This window comes from Marmota marmota, unplaced genomic scaffold, assembly GCF_001458135.2.
Source record: "Marmota marmota marmota unplaced genomic scaffold, marMar, whole genome shotgun sequence".
Taxonomy (NCBI): domain Eukaryota; kingdom Metazoa; phylum Chordata; class Mammalia; order Rodentia; family Sciuridae; genus Marmota; species Marmota marmota.
Window position 1 is genome coordinate 48,370,096 of NW_025999900.1, and position 15,121 is coordinate 48,385,216.

Below are 15,121 nucleotides of genomic sequence, written 5' to 3' on the forward strand. Positions count from 1 at the left end.
TGATGTTTCTTACAGAAGCCTCTTTCTGGATCATAATTTTAGGTGTGCTAACCTCATATATATTCCAATAAGGCTGCTTACTTCTTAAAAAAAATCTCCCTTATAATATATATCATTTGTATATATAAATTTCATGTTTACATCTTATTTATTGGTTTTCTTTTTAGAGCAATCCTCCTAGAGGAAACAACTTAAATTTCAAATAAAATATAAGAAAATAATGTCCTGAAGACCCTGGGGGAGCAACCCAAGGCAGGCAGATTGTGGAGGAGAGGTCAAAGTTGGCAAGAAGAAATCAGATCATGAGGAATTTTTTGTCTTTTGGTTTTGCGGGCAAACTGTTATGGTTTAGATATGAGGGGTCCCCAAAAGCTCTTGTGTGAGACAATGCAAAAAAAGATTGGAGTGAAATAATTGGGTTATGAGAGACTTAAACTAATAAGTGCATTAATCTTTAGATTTAGAAACTGGGTGGTAACTGTAGGCAGGTAGGTCATGGTTAGAAGAAGTAGTTTACTGGGGTCATGACTTTTAGGGTTTATATTTTGTCCCTGGAGAGCAGGACTCTCTTTCTCTCTGCTTCCTGTTACCATGTCCTGAGCTGTCCTCCTCTGCCACACCATTCTGCCTCATCTTGGGCCCAGAGCCATGGAATCAGCTGTCATGGAATGAGACCCCTGAAACTGTGAGTGCCAAAAAAACTTTTCCTCCTCTAATTGCTCTTGTCAGGTACTCTGGCCACTGCAAAGAAAAAGTTGTAAACAAAGATAGGGTACCTGAAGTCTTTCTGGTCCAATGAGCAGAGAACAGACTGGGGATACATTAACCATATAAAAGGAGGGGGTGTTTTTGATATGAAGAGAAGCAGATTTGGAAAGCCACAAGTTATGTGTAAAAAATGCTCTTTCAATCTCTGATTGATCCCTGGCTCATGACTCAAAGCTTCCCAAGTAACAACAAAAGGCAGAACAGAAATTGAGACAGAGTTAGTTAGCATACTGGGTGCATGCTACTCAAGAGACAGAGTTAGCATACTGGGTGCATCCTCATTAATATTTGATAATAACAAAGCATCAGTACTTTTGGGGGGAACTTGATAGAATCCCGAGTCCCTACAACATAGTATTCACAATGTCTGGACACAATACAAAAATTATGCACTATATGGAGAATAGACTCAAAAGAAAAGGAATTCAGGAAAGTTAGATCAAGTATAAAATGATCCAGATGATGGAATTAGCAGAGGCAGGTTTTAAAGTAGTTACGGAATTATACTTAATGAAGTCAATGAAAATAAGCTGATAACACTTGCAAACACAGGAAATCTCAGAAAATAGAATGTGATGGTTAACCTGAATTTTTCACTTCATTGGATTATGAGATGTCTGGGATTAAGAGACTTCTGAGTGTGTTGATGAGGTGTTTCCAGAGATGATTGGCATGTGGGACAGCAAACTGAGTGGGGATGACCCACCTTAAACGCGGGAGGCACAGTCCTATGGGCTTGAGTTCCAGATGGAACCAAAGGCAGAAGGAGGAAGAAGCTGCTTTGGATGCAAGTTTGAATCTTCTTGATCTGATTCGTGGATTGTTGTTGCCATCAATCATGGGCGTTGAACTCCAGCTCCAACTCTCTTCCCATGTGATCCCTGACCCGCTAGAATCCAGCAAGTTTTCAGGCCTTCAGTCTCCAACTGGGCCTGCATCATTGGTCCCTTTTTGTCTGAGCCTCCATCCTCTTGGCTGAGTCTGGTTCCTCTAAATCTCCCATGTGGGATCACCCAGCTTCTGGTCCTGTGAACCAATCTAATAAATCTCCTTTCTAATCACGCCTATACATTTCCTGTTCTGTTCCTCTGGAGAATCCCAATACATAGAAACAAATGAAAAGTCTAGAACTGAAATAAAATAACCAAGTTAGAATTCCCTGTGTATGCTCATTAGGAGAATGGAGATGCTATTAGTGAATCTGAATATAAGTTACAGAAAGTGAACCTTAAGAAAAAAAATTGAAAAATTTAACAGATCCTTTGGGATTTGTGGGGGCAATAATAATAATAATAATAGTAAAAATGCATAGTATAATTAAATTGTTGAAAGCCCATGATAAAGTGGAAATCTTGAAGCAGCCAAAGAATAAATGACCTTTCACATACAAGGGAAAAAAAGTTAATCTGTGATAAAAAAATAGAACAATTAATCTATGATGAAAACAATCAGAGGGATGGGGACAGGAAAAGTCTGGAAATAGATATGAGAAAATCTTGGGGTTAATACGCTAGGTTTGAGTTACATAGGTATGTGCATTTGTTAAGATGGTCGGTACACAGTTAATGCTATTCATTCTTCATTTTTTTTTTTAGTTGACCAAATAGAAACTAAATACAGGCCAAGGATCAACATTATATGGCTAATAAATATGTAGCTGTGTCAGCTGGTATTGTAGGCAATAGTTCTTGATACAGTGAGTTTAATGATGACCTACATGTACAGATGTGGTAGGGTAGGGTTATTAAAAAGGAATGATGAAGTACCCTCTAGTAATCTCTAGTAACCCCTTAGGTCTGGAGGGACCAAGGCAGAAATAGTGTTATTAGCCCCTGGTGATATCTGGAGCTATGGAGGAGTAGAAGGGCGGTGGGGAATCCAGTAGTGGAGGCATGCAAACAGTGCTCCTGCCAGCAGCATAGTTTAGAAGAAGAAAAAGACAAAATGACACCCAACCCTTATCATTCTTGCCTTCTTAGCTCCTGAAGTTGGTTCCCAATGGTTCAGTCCACCAGATGCCAACATTAAAGGGAGCTCTTGGGGCCAGCCTCCCAGGACACAGAGCAGGTCAGAAAGGAGTTCAAAATGGAATGGGGATGGGAGGTAACTGGAAATTGTCAAGCTTGTAGCTGTACCTGTATCTGATTCATTCCCTTATGTCTTATATGCCCATGTTCTTTCTTACATATCCTATTCACTTTCATTTTAGACACAGGAGTTTTAACCACAGGTTTTTCTCTTTTTCTTTTTTTAATGGCTAGAGATTTGTTCAACTAGGCACTTCCAGTTTCTTAGTCAGAGGTCATCACATAATTTCTGATTTTAAAGGGAGAGAGGAAGACGGGAATAAAACACCGTCACTTAGGTTAGTTCTTGGATCATTAGCTCAGATACCCCTAACCATCTCTCAAATTCAGCACACACTTATCCCCAGGTTAGTGAACTCTTTTAGAACTTTCATATGAATGCAACTGAGTTACTAATTAAATACCATAAGGCTCACTGACGGATGGTTACTCTTTAGTGTGACATTTTAGAGCATAGAAAAGGCAAGGACTAAGATAATTGTTCTCCAGCTTGCTAAATGTAATGCAGCTAAGAAAAAGGACTAGGGTGCAAGGTCTGACTTCAATTATTTCCAGCCCAGCAGGTCTTTTAGAAATGTGTTTTAGAATTGCCAGCCCTCTCCAATTGTCTAGGCTGCATTAGACCCAAACTTCTCCCTCATGAAATTCAGTTGAAGATGCAGAAAAAAAATGGAATATTCCTTTCTAAGTGTTAAACAACTTAATTAGTCTCACTGAGTTTCAGTTTGCTGTAGGCAAAACGTGTATCTCATATGATGGTTGTGAGATCTGGGATTTTTTTTTAAGTGCTGGGGATTGATCCCAGGACCTTGTACATACTAAGCAAGTGCTCCATCACTGAGCTGTATCTCCTAGTTTTGACTGTGAGATTTAATGAGATTGCAAACCTAAAGTGTTTATAGCAGTGCCTGCAACATAATGAGCACTAAATAAGCGTTAGGCATCATGATCATCATTATGATTTTTCTTTGGCCTTATTTCAATGACGAAGTCAATCATTTTTCTATGTCTTCTGCTTGAAGGATTGGGAAAGCAACTCAAGCCTGGCTGACCAGAAATCCTCAGCTGTTGCTTCAAAAGAATGGTTGTTAATATCCAGTGGCTGCCATAACACATTGCCATAAATTGGTTGGATTAAAACAACAGAAATTAATTTTCTCACAGTTCTGGAAGCCAGAAGTACAAAATAAAGGTATCAGCAGGGTAGTTCTTTTCTCTAATGGAGGATCTGTTTTATGGCCCTGTCCTACCTTCCCAATGTTACTAGAAATTCTTGGTGTTCCTTGGCTTAGACAACCCACTCCATTCTCTTCCTCCATCTCCGTATCACCATCTCCTCTGTTTCTTCTTCCTTTCTGTATTACATAAGGACATATATTAGTGGAGTTAGGATCCACCTGGCTAATTCAAGACTATCTCATCTACAAATGCTCAGTTTAATTAGATATGCAAAGACTCTTTTTCAGGAAAGTCCTACTCACAGGTTCTAGATAAACATTTCTCTTGGGGATCACCATTCAGATGGGTACTTGGTCCAAACAGGACCCATCTGTGGTCATCAAGCTCATCTCCTAGACAGCCTGAATAGAACTGAAGACGACATTGAGGAAAGTTGGTCCAGATGACAAAGCAACTTTGAAAAAGAAGGAAAAGGGGAGGGGAAAGAGACAAAGAGACCGAATAAAGGGAACGCCTGGACCCAGCTGAGTCCTAAGTCATTTCTACCTCTGGGCTTCTCAATTCCATGAGCAAACTAAATTTGTATTTAATATGTATGTATGTTTTGTCTGTCTTTGTTTAAAGTTGATTTTTATCACTTATACTTGAAATAATTATGAATATACAACTTCAAATACTATCCAATTGTAGTTCCTTCTTCTACCTAATCCAGATAGGAAGGGGAGGAGGCCTTTTAGAAGGGGCTTCCGGGTGCATGTTCACTTCAGCTGAAGTTAAAATTGGGAAGACATTAGCCTTCTTACACTGTCTGGTAATTTCCTGCTTACCTGTCTCTCTCCCCTTTGTGTGCTCAAATCCTGTACTGTGCCTTGAAAAAGTGGGTAAAGTCTTTGCATGTATTTGTTATAATATTATAACAAATCTATATAGCAAACCTATGAGGTAGATGATATTATTCTCATTTGTAGAATAAGAAAAAGGAAGCTCTAAAAGTTTGTTTTGTCCATTTCCTTGTAATTGTAAATGGCTATTTCAAACGTTGACTATGTTTTCTTCATTGCTGTATCTCAAATATTTGTCCCACGGTCTGGCACTTAGAGCATTGGTTCTCAAGGTGTATTCCTTAAGAGGCAGCATGAACATTGCCAAGGAGCTCATTAGGAATGTAAATTATCAAGCTCTATGTATACATACCAAGTCAAAAACGCTGGGAGTGGGACGCCACTCTAGGTGATTCTGGTACACTAAAATTTGAGGATTTCTGAGTGGGTGATATTCACTAAGAGTGGAAAACAATGAAAATGTTGACCAGAAATCTGGAAGTCTAAGTTACAGGGAAAAAAATAGCATAGAGTCAATAGTTTTCCAAGAAATGATTTCTAATATTAGTATAACAGAATGTTTGCAGGTGCTCTAAAATTACTCTTTTCTTACATGATCTCAGTTGACAGCTAAGTTATTCCTTTGTGCATAGAGTTCTGAACCCACTTGCAGTGCACTAGACACAACCACAGGCAGGAAGAAAGCAGTGACCTCCCTGGCTTTCAGAGAATGGAGAACGTCTGTCTCTTTGCATCTGTGGTCCTGAACTCCGTTTCTGCTATCTCACAGCCTTTCCTTAAAGCACCAACTTTCCAGAAAAAAAAGAATCATCTTTTCACACAATTTAGGCCATTGCTTACCTAATGGGACATATAATGTGATGAAATTGCCAACTGGTGGCTCAGATACAGGACCGTTCCCAGGAGTATAATTATACAGGCTGTTATTTAATATTTTATCTGTACCTAGTCCAAAGGCATGCCTATGGAGTTAGTTATGTTATGACAAGCTGTAGATTGGAACTGAGATTTTTGACACTTTTAAAATGGCAGAAAATAGAATTACTAGATTTGGGGGTAAAAAGCCCAGCCATTTGATATTAGAGAAAAACTCATTATAGATGCAGGCATACAATAGACAGGATAAGATTTTACTGAAAAACAAAAAGTAACAAGTAATAGCTCAAAATTTGAAAATTTGGTACAAACATTTGTTTAGAAAACAATGCTGCATCTTATGAAAGTGATATTACATGTGGAAATGAGGTAGAATGGACAGAAAGTTAAATATCTCTTTGCAAAAAAAAAATTAAAATTATCTATTTCTAGGAAATCTCAGGATAACTTAGACCTTTTATATACTGGCCCTCCCTATGGAACATTGAAGTCCTACATTAGTCAGGATAGAATAAGGTTGTCGCAAAAACAAATGGACCTGGAAGTATCAGTGACCTAACAATAATAATAACAAAGATTAATTTCTTTTTGGTTCTACATGTTTGACACAGTTTAAGGAATTCATCTCCACATACTTTCTAAAATCCATGCTGTTGGGCAGCTCTGATGATGTATAGTTTCATCGTTTGAACATGAACCTCTCCAGTGTTACCAGGGCAAAGCAGACACTGTTCATTGACTCTTCTATTTTCTTATCTGGTTCTGACTCTTCTTACTCTCTACTCATTGGTTAGAATTCATCAATGGCCTCACTTCACTGTGAAATACTTGGAAATATGAGGCAAGTTCATGGAATTTTGGTGATTAGCAAATATTTTTGCCCAAAGTACCTACTTGGTAGGTTAATCTGATCTTCTAGTCCATCCTATAGCTCAACTATATGGGCCTGATAGGACTTCAGGTCAAAATCTTCAACTCTCATAGTAAATTGTCCCTGTCTTCTTGGATAGCCAGAACCTATGGATTTTCTTTCCATTGCTGATGTCAGGCTTCTACCAAAAAGCTAAGAGATAAAAAATGTTGCCCAAGGACTTACAAAGGCTTTTTCTCCTATTTCTCCAGGACTAAGTAACTTCTTAGAATATAATTAAATACCCAGAAAGTACCATTTCTAGACCTGGTTAATTTCTATAGATATAACTTTGGTGAGTTAACTTTTATATAATGCCTTCACTGTTGATCTGCATGACAAATGCCCTAAATTCCTAAATGCCTTTTGCATAAAGACCGGTGGGATACCATTCTTTTAGGAAATGCAGTGGAATGCATTGAAACAGATGTAGGCTTTGGACTAGCTAGTTACTTCTGGATTTGAGTGCTGAGTCTGGCAAGTTTTTTCCGTCCCACTGCAGAGAACTAAACTGAGTGCTAGTCCAGGCTTATGGAATCAGGTGTTAAGTTTGAGTTCCAGTACTAAATTAATCTTCTATGCTTTGATATACCCATCTGTAAAATCATTTGATTTACTTCTCTGTAATAACAGCAGCTATTATTATCATGAAGATTTTATTGGTTGATATGGGTGAAGCCCTTAAAACAATGCCTGGCATATAATAAGTACTGTATTGGTTAGTGTCTGCTATTGGTACCTCTGGTTATCAGTGATGAGTTCTGCTTCCTCACATGTTGAATTATAGAGAAGCAGGCTGAGGCAAGCATATAAAGCAGGGTTTATTTATTTATTTATTTATTTATTTTTAAAAGAGAGAGAGAGAGAATTTTAATATTTATTTTTTAGTTTTCGGCGGACACAACATCTTTGTTTGTATGTGGTGCTGAGGATCGAACCCGGGCCGCACGCATGCCAGGCAAGCACGCTACCACTTGAGCCACATCCCCAGCCCCAAGCAGGGTTTATTTAAAAAGGGGTAACACAGACTTCTGGGAGGGAGAAGGGGGCCATAGCCGATATCCAGGTATCCCCAGAAGTGAGGTGTTCTGCCCTTTTTATATGTCCTAGGCTTCCTTTGTTCTCTTGTTCTTCCTTTTATTCTCTCCTTCCTGCCTATGTGATGAGGCTCAGGAGATGCTTGGTGAGATGGCCAAAAGGTGAAAAGCAGATAGGCTGGAAAGGCCAAGGTGGAGAGATCTGGACAGGAAGGGAGCATGATTAACAACTTTTATAACTCCCTGTAGGGAGGGACAATCCCTGGGACAGGTTACCTTAACAGCAGGTTGGAGCAGGGGCAGGTTATGTTGGTAAGGGTGGAGGAAGGACTCTGAAGGCATTTCATTCCCTCAGGGGGCAGTCTCCAACTTCCCAGACCCACTCCAATTGGCCTCCTTGATCAGATCTGATGTGATTTACCGATCTATACTGATTGCCTCTTTTAATTCTGGCTTCATTATTATTGTAATTAAATGACTTGATGTTTGTAAAGAACCTTTTACACAGTAAATGCTTTGTTACATAGAAACAGCACAAATTTAGACATTTGTGAAGATATCAGCTCTTTTATTATTAGGCATGTTCAATGTAAACCTTTGTAGCTTTCTCTCTTTGCCTTCTTAAGGGAATTCAGAATAAGATTTAGTGCCTGGTCATAATATCTGCATATCATTACATATATTGACCATATGAATATATAGAATATAGAATTTATATAGAATCCTGAAATATACTTTTGAAAATAGACACATTATAATTTTTTAAGTGGTAGAAATGTACCAAGACCAAAATACTTTTTAAAACATTATGCAATTATTTCATTTATTTATTTATTTATCTATCTATTTATTGTAAGGCAGGTAGGACTGAAGAACTTTATGCTCTACACTGTCACCTATCTTGCAGAGCCAACTGTTGTAGGAGTGTGAGACTTTCTATTTTTTTAAAGGAAGAGGCTAACTGAATAATACTTTAAAAAATACAAATTAAGTACCTGAAGGTTTTTCTAAAGTTTTTACAGTTATTGACAAGCTTTAATGATTGCTACTCAAGCAATTTTCCTCCTCCCACGCCCTGTGTCAGTCACCATTAGACAAACAATTGTGCACTCTAAGTCCTGTTCTTCCGGAGAAGTTCATGGGATTAAATTCCCCACCCATCATATGTACAAAGGGGGAAGTTGGGGCATTTGTTTCTGATCATATTGGTTTCATTTGGACTGGTTTGATTCCTTTGCCGAGTGAAGGGGCACAGTTCCAGAAAGATATGACTGCTGGAAAGAATTCAGCAAGATGAAAGAAAATATGGTCTGTGGCAGGTTGGATGTATTGAGTTCTTAGGAACTGTCAGAGGCCAAGTACATAATAAACTTGAGTAAATGACAAGATGATGGAGAAGAATTGTCCAGGGGCTTGTGGTGGGTATAAACACCTAGGAGAAAGAAGAAACGGAGGAGAGTGTTTCCGACAGCATGGCTGGGAGCAATTGAAAGAAAGGAAGTTCTCTTGCTGTTGAACTCTAAGCACTTATTGTTTATACTTTTACTTTTGGAATTAGACTTTTTTTTTTATTACCCAGAACATTTTCTGTATGGTTTTGTTTTCTCACCCAAACTTTTATGCCCAGTCATAATATCTGCATATCATTACATATATTGACCTATACATGTTTATATAGAATCCTGCAATATGCTTTTGAAAATAGACACAGTATAATTTTTTAAGTGGTAGAAATATACCAAGACCAAAATACATTTTAAAACATTATGCAATTATTTCACTTACTTATCTATCTATCTATTTATTGTAAGGCAGGTAGGACTGAAGAACTTTATGCTCTACACTTGTCACCTGTCTTGTGGAGCCAACTATTTCCAAAATATGATTATAAATTTCAGATGGCAGGAATCAGTTATCCTTCTTTGTTTTCCTATCAATGAATAAATCACATGGTTCTGATCCTAGCCATACTATTCACTAGTGGTACGTACTAGGAAAAGCTATGTGACTTTTCCAAGTTTTCATTTCTTCTGCAAAATGGGGCAAATGATATCCACAAAGTAGAGTTTTAGGGGGGTTTAATGATATATGTAAGGCATATTAAGCCAGATGTAAATGCCAGTTATTATTGTTTTCCCCCCCTCATAGTGAGTGATCCAGTGCATATTATATAGTAGTCATTCCCATATACAGTGTGTAAATGATGTATAAATATATAGTTTATATGTCTATTTCACTCTTTATATATAGAAATATATAAAGTAAATTCATGTAGCTTATTTACATATTATAAGCTTCAACAACCAGTCACAAATTTTGAAGCTTTTCTTTTTAATGTAACATATGCCTATGCATATTTTTTTTAAAACATACCTGTTTCCTCAGAAAATGAAATTAGTCTTAACATTTCCCTCTTTGGGGAGGAAACTGGATAAACCTATATGTCAATCTTATGGTCCAAGATTTGGCTGTGAAGCTGATTTGGCTTTATCTTTGTGTCAGGAAAACACCAGGATTATCCAAAGCTAAACTAGGTCAAGTTGAACAAATGGACCATGGGAAGCTAGCTCTCTTTAATGCAGAAGGTTATAAGGAGGTTGGTTGGTGTGACATAATGTAGATTTTTTATTTCCAGTTGCTATTTCTATAAGATCTTTCTTAATTGTAGAATCTGAATTCAGAGAGAACAATCATCTATCAGTAATTGCTTTTAAACTCTCTGCAGAGCTGAGAAACATTTTTTTTTTCTTTAAGTGCTCTCTCTTCTGTGAAGGGAATGAGGCAGCAGAGAGCAGGAGGGTAGGGAGCTGGTTTGCATGCAGTGTGGACAGGCAGATCAATCAGGCTTGAGCGAGTGTCTTAATCAGAGGCCTGCGGTTCACTGCAGTGGTGGCTGAGTGCTACCTCCTTGCCAATGGCATCTTTGGTTTAGAGATGCTATTGATTGCTCCTTTCCCCTTCTCTACTGGGAGAGTTTCCGGCTGCAAGGTGATGTCAGGAGAAGGGCAAGAAGAGTGTTTTGTTAACTGTGCATGGGATTCAGAGCAAGCCTCTGGTTTCCCACGCAGCAAACACAATGCCACTTACTGCAGACTCTTCAGAATGGTGATGAGTTGGAGATGTTGGAGTGAGGAGTGATGAGCTGAGGATGCCAGCAGAAGGGAGGGAGAGTGAGTCAGTGAGTGGATTAGAAGTGGATTCAGTTTAGACAAGAAAACAGTGGGCAGTGCTCTGAAGGAGGTCATGCTGAGTGCATTAACTCTGCCTAGAAAAAACAGGAGAGAGTTATTGGTTCAAAGAGTTTTTTTTTTTTTTTCTGGAAAAATATAAAATCTGGAAATGAGGCAGCATCCAAGAATATATTGGATCTATTTGTAGCAACTGCACATAAATCATATTTCTATGTGGACATTGGCAATAAAGTAAAAACATTCTTCGAAACTGAAACCCATCACAGAAGAAACCTAAATTATTTGAATACGAAATCAGGGGTGAAAAAATGTAGAATTTAATTATTCCTGATTCAGGGTTTTCCATGAGGATGAATAATTGAACACAATCAAGACATTTTTTCTTCAAGTCAGAGACATAGTGCTAGGGGCGAGACTCAGTGGGAGGGAGACAAACCAATTTGAGATTATAAATGAGGAGATAACATAAATTTGTATATTGAATGGTTATAAAAATCAGGAATGATTCTTTACTCTCTGATTGTTGTTAAGCAGTTTTGAGTTGCATACATAAAATGAGACAAATTCAGACTCCACATGCTATAAAGTAGAAAACTGTGAGAGAAATGGAAAGCATTTTTAGAATGAAAGACATGAGTTCAAGTTTTAGGTCAACTACATAGTGTGTTGCTCAGAGTTTCTCATTTTTCTGAAATTCATTTTTTTTTTACAGGTAATATAGGGATACATTTGCTAGCTATTCTCCCTCCCACTTCTCAAGTCTGCAGTTATTTTTCACCCATCTCTGTCCTGCTCTGGGCTGGAGATATTGACCTGTGTGATTGCACCCTTGGGTTTTCCTGCTGTCTGAGTTCAGACTGGAATTAGCTCATGGGAGAAACCAGGAGCCATGGAAAGAAGAGCTCCTATTGGATGGACTCTGTTCTGGTTCCTCTTTCAGTTGGTCTCTAGTAACTTTATTTTCTCTTTTTGCCCATCATTGGGAAGGTCAGGTAAAACCTTCTCACTGCTGCTAATCACTGAGTGTCTCACATCCATTGTCAGTTCCCTTAATCTTGTCCATCACACATTCATTTGAACCCATCAGAGGTGGATCTCATTTTCTGAAGAAACCCTGATGGATACTTAATGCTTATAGAATTTTAAAGAAAATGTCAAAAAGGATTTGCCCAACAAATACAGAAAAACATATGCAATCATTCCTTATAAAGGCTGGTAGGGGCAGGGCATGGTGACGCACTCCTGTAATTCCAGCGGTTCTGAAGGCTGAGGCAGGAGAATGGTGAGTTGAAAGCCAGCCTCAGCAAAAGCGAGGTGCTAAACAACTCATTGAGTCTTTGTCTCTAAATAAAATACAAAATAGGGCAGGGTATGTGGCTCAGTGGTCAAGTGTCCCCAAGTTCAATCTCCAGTATGCCCCCCCGCCAAAAAAAGGCCAGTAGGTTTTATTCTTTGAGTTCTCAAACTTGGTATGGTAGGATGTATCATGGACCTCAAAGAGATCAGGTCCTAATACCTGGTACATGTGACTGTGAATAGATATGGAAAAGGAGATCTGGAAGATGGAATTAAGTAAAGGATCTTGAGACTAGGAAGATTATCTTGGGATGTTCTGGTGAGATTTATACACCACCACACATGCCCTTTGAAGAGGCAGGCAGGAGTAAATTTGACTCATGAGAGAGATTCAGACACTGACTAGGGATACTATGCTCTCTCACTGGCTTCAAAGATGGAGGAAGGAACCAAGAGTCTACAATTGTGGGGAATGTAGCTACAGAATCTGGAAAAGGCAAGGAAAGAGTGTCTTCCCTAGAGCCTCTGAAAGAGGCACATTCTGAAGGCACCTTGATTTTGCCCAGTGAGTTTAATTTGGAGTTCCGACTTCTGAAATTATGAGAGAATAAATGTGTGCTGTTTTAGGTCCCTGAATTCTGGTATTGTATTACAGAAGCCACGTGAAACTCACAGTGAATACACTAACGTTCAGAGCTTAGCTTTCAAATTGCAGATTCAGAATGCGGTTCTCAGTTACCACATCCCTTTTGGAGAGGCACTCCGGTGAACCACAGTATGAAATTGATTAGTAAAATCGCAGTGATGATTCAGTAACTTCTAACTTGAGATACAACTCTCCTGTTGGCTAGTAGACTTGTTTAAATGAGCATTTCATTTTATCGCTATAGGCATGGCAGATAGGCTGGGGAAACTAGTCCATCATTGAGGTGCGAGCATACTGACTCATAATGAAAAGATTAAATCCTGCCACATAGATGAGAATGTTCAACGTGTGTACAAGCAGGCTGTTTTTCTCTTGCTAGCAGACAAATTAAGAAAGACAAATCATAACTGAAGGTTGTTTGTGGAACACTGACTCTGAACAAGGGCAGTTAGATTAATTACTTGCTGAAAGAGAACAGGATAGGACATCCCAAGACTTGCCCAAGATTTGGAACTGGACAATTTTGAATGCCTGGGTCTGGAATTCTGCTGCCCACCTTCCATCTGGGGAAGGCCTTGCCAATGGGATTGGGATGACTATGTTTTATCTGTAAGGATCTCTCACCCTGCTCAATTCGACAATGGTCACTACCAAATTAACCCCTGTGATTCCTTCTCACAGAGGTGAGGTTTGGTGACCATACCTATTTGTGAATGGTTTTATTTGTGCTAGAATCAAGTCCTGCTGGCTTAGGATCCATTTAAAGTAGCGTTGCATATCCCCTTATTTGCTGTCATAGTAATAAGTGAAAAATCATATTTTCTTTCTTTTCAAGTTATGATGGGGGAATGTGGTTCATTGTTTTCTATACACAGATAATAAATCTTGTCATCAGAAGAGATAATGTACATAAAATTCTCTGCTGTGTACTTTATTGAGAGCGATCAAGAAATTAATTTCTTGTACCCATGTTCTCCAATGTCTGGAGTGTAGTAAGGATGTGTCAGGAGGTTAAAATTCAGAACGGCAACCTCAGAACCTGTCATCCTCTGATGATCTGAAACATCTCGGGGAGGCAGAAAATCCACCACTTGAAGCTCTGCTTCTTTGTTCTTTTGATGAAACATATATTGTTCATGAGAAAAATCTATTTTTTTTCCATTCCACTCTGATCTACCTACAGAGATACTTTCAGGCATAAGCAAGATTTCATTATTTCAGAGATCTGTGAAACTTTTAGTAGGCAAACACATCTTTAAAAGACAATGTCTCTATTTCTCATGCTGATGCATTATAGAGAATGGAAATTCAATAATAAAGATATTTCATTTAACTTAAAAGTTTATAAATCAGATCATTGTATGATAGTTATCTTTTCCCCATTTATATTATAATTTCTGAAATATACTTTTATCAAAATTGAACATTCATCCTTAAGAATGTAGGAAACTTAGAAATATATAATCAAACAGGGTGTGGAGGTGCATGCCTGAAATTCCAGGTAACTGGGAGTTTGAGGCAGGAGAATTGCAAGTTCTAGGATAGCCTGGGAAATTGAGCAAGATCCCATCTCAAAAACATTTCAAAAAATAAATGGCTGGGGATGTAATTCAGTGGTAGCATGTGTGAGACCCTTGGTTCAATCCACAGTACCACCTACACACACCCACACAAAGTATATAATAAACCAATAGTAATAATTTTATAATAAAATATTCTTTCAAAGTATCATATATAATAGTATGCTTAGGACATAGTATAGCAGAAGGAAATGAGCTCAGATTTCAGAGTAAAACAAATTTATGTTAATGCTAGTTCAGCACAATATACTTTATCTCTGAAGTGGAGTTGATAAATAAAATCAGACACATAAATAACCTAGGTGATGAGTAGGCATTGTTAATAATAAATATAGCAATTGCCCACGTAAAAATAATACTGATAAGCTCAGTAATGTATAGGACTAAAAAACTGACAATTATTTATGGGAAAAGAAAAACAAACCTTTTATGAGGAAACTCATAATTATTTTTTCCTTTATTTTTAAATTTAAAAAAGTTTAAAAAAGTCTTTCCCCCTGTACCTATCTTATTCCTATCTTATACTTTTACCTGCTTTCACTAGACATTTTTCAGTGGGGGCAGTGAATTCTGCTATAATAGAAATACTGTGTTATTATGCTGATTCTTACAATAAAGAAGCACTACGTTTTCTTTCTTTTTTTTTAATTTAAGAATCAGACAGGGAAGCATGCATTTTGACATCATGGAAAATGCAGGTGCCATTCCA

At 38.0% G+C, this 15,121-nt stretch overlaps 1 long non-coding RNA gene across 1 annotated transcript in view; it reads right to left on the reverse strand.

Moving 5' to 3' along the window:
- Positions 1 to 2,108: 2,108 nt before the first annotated feature.
- Positions 2,109 to 15,121, reverse strand: part of LOC125615335 — a 29,576-nt gene continuing 16,563 nt past the window's right edge. Inside the window, exon 4 of the long non-coding RNA XR_007345930.1 lies at positions 2,109 to 2,119. This is a non-coding gene — a long non-coding RNA (uncharacterized LOC125615335). The remainder of the gene's footprint in view (positions 2,120 to 15,121) is intronic.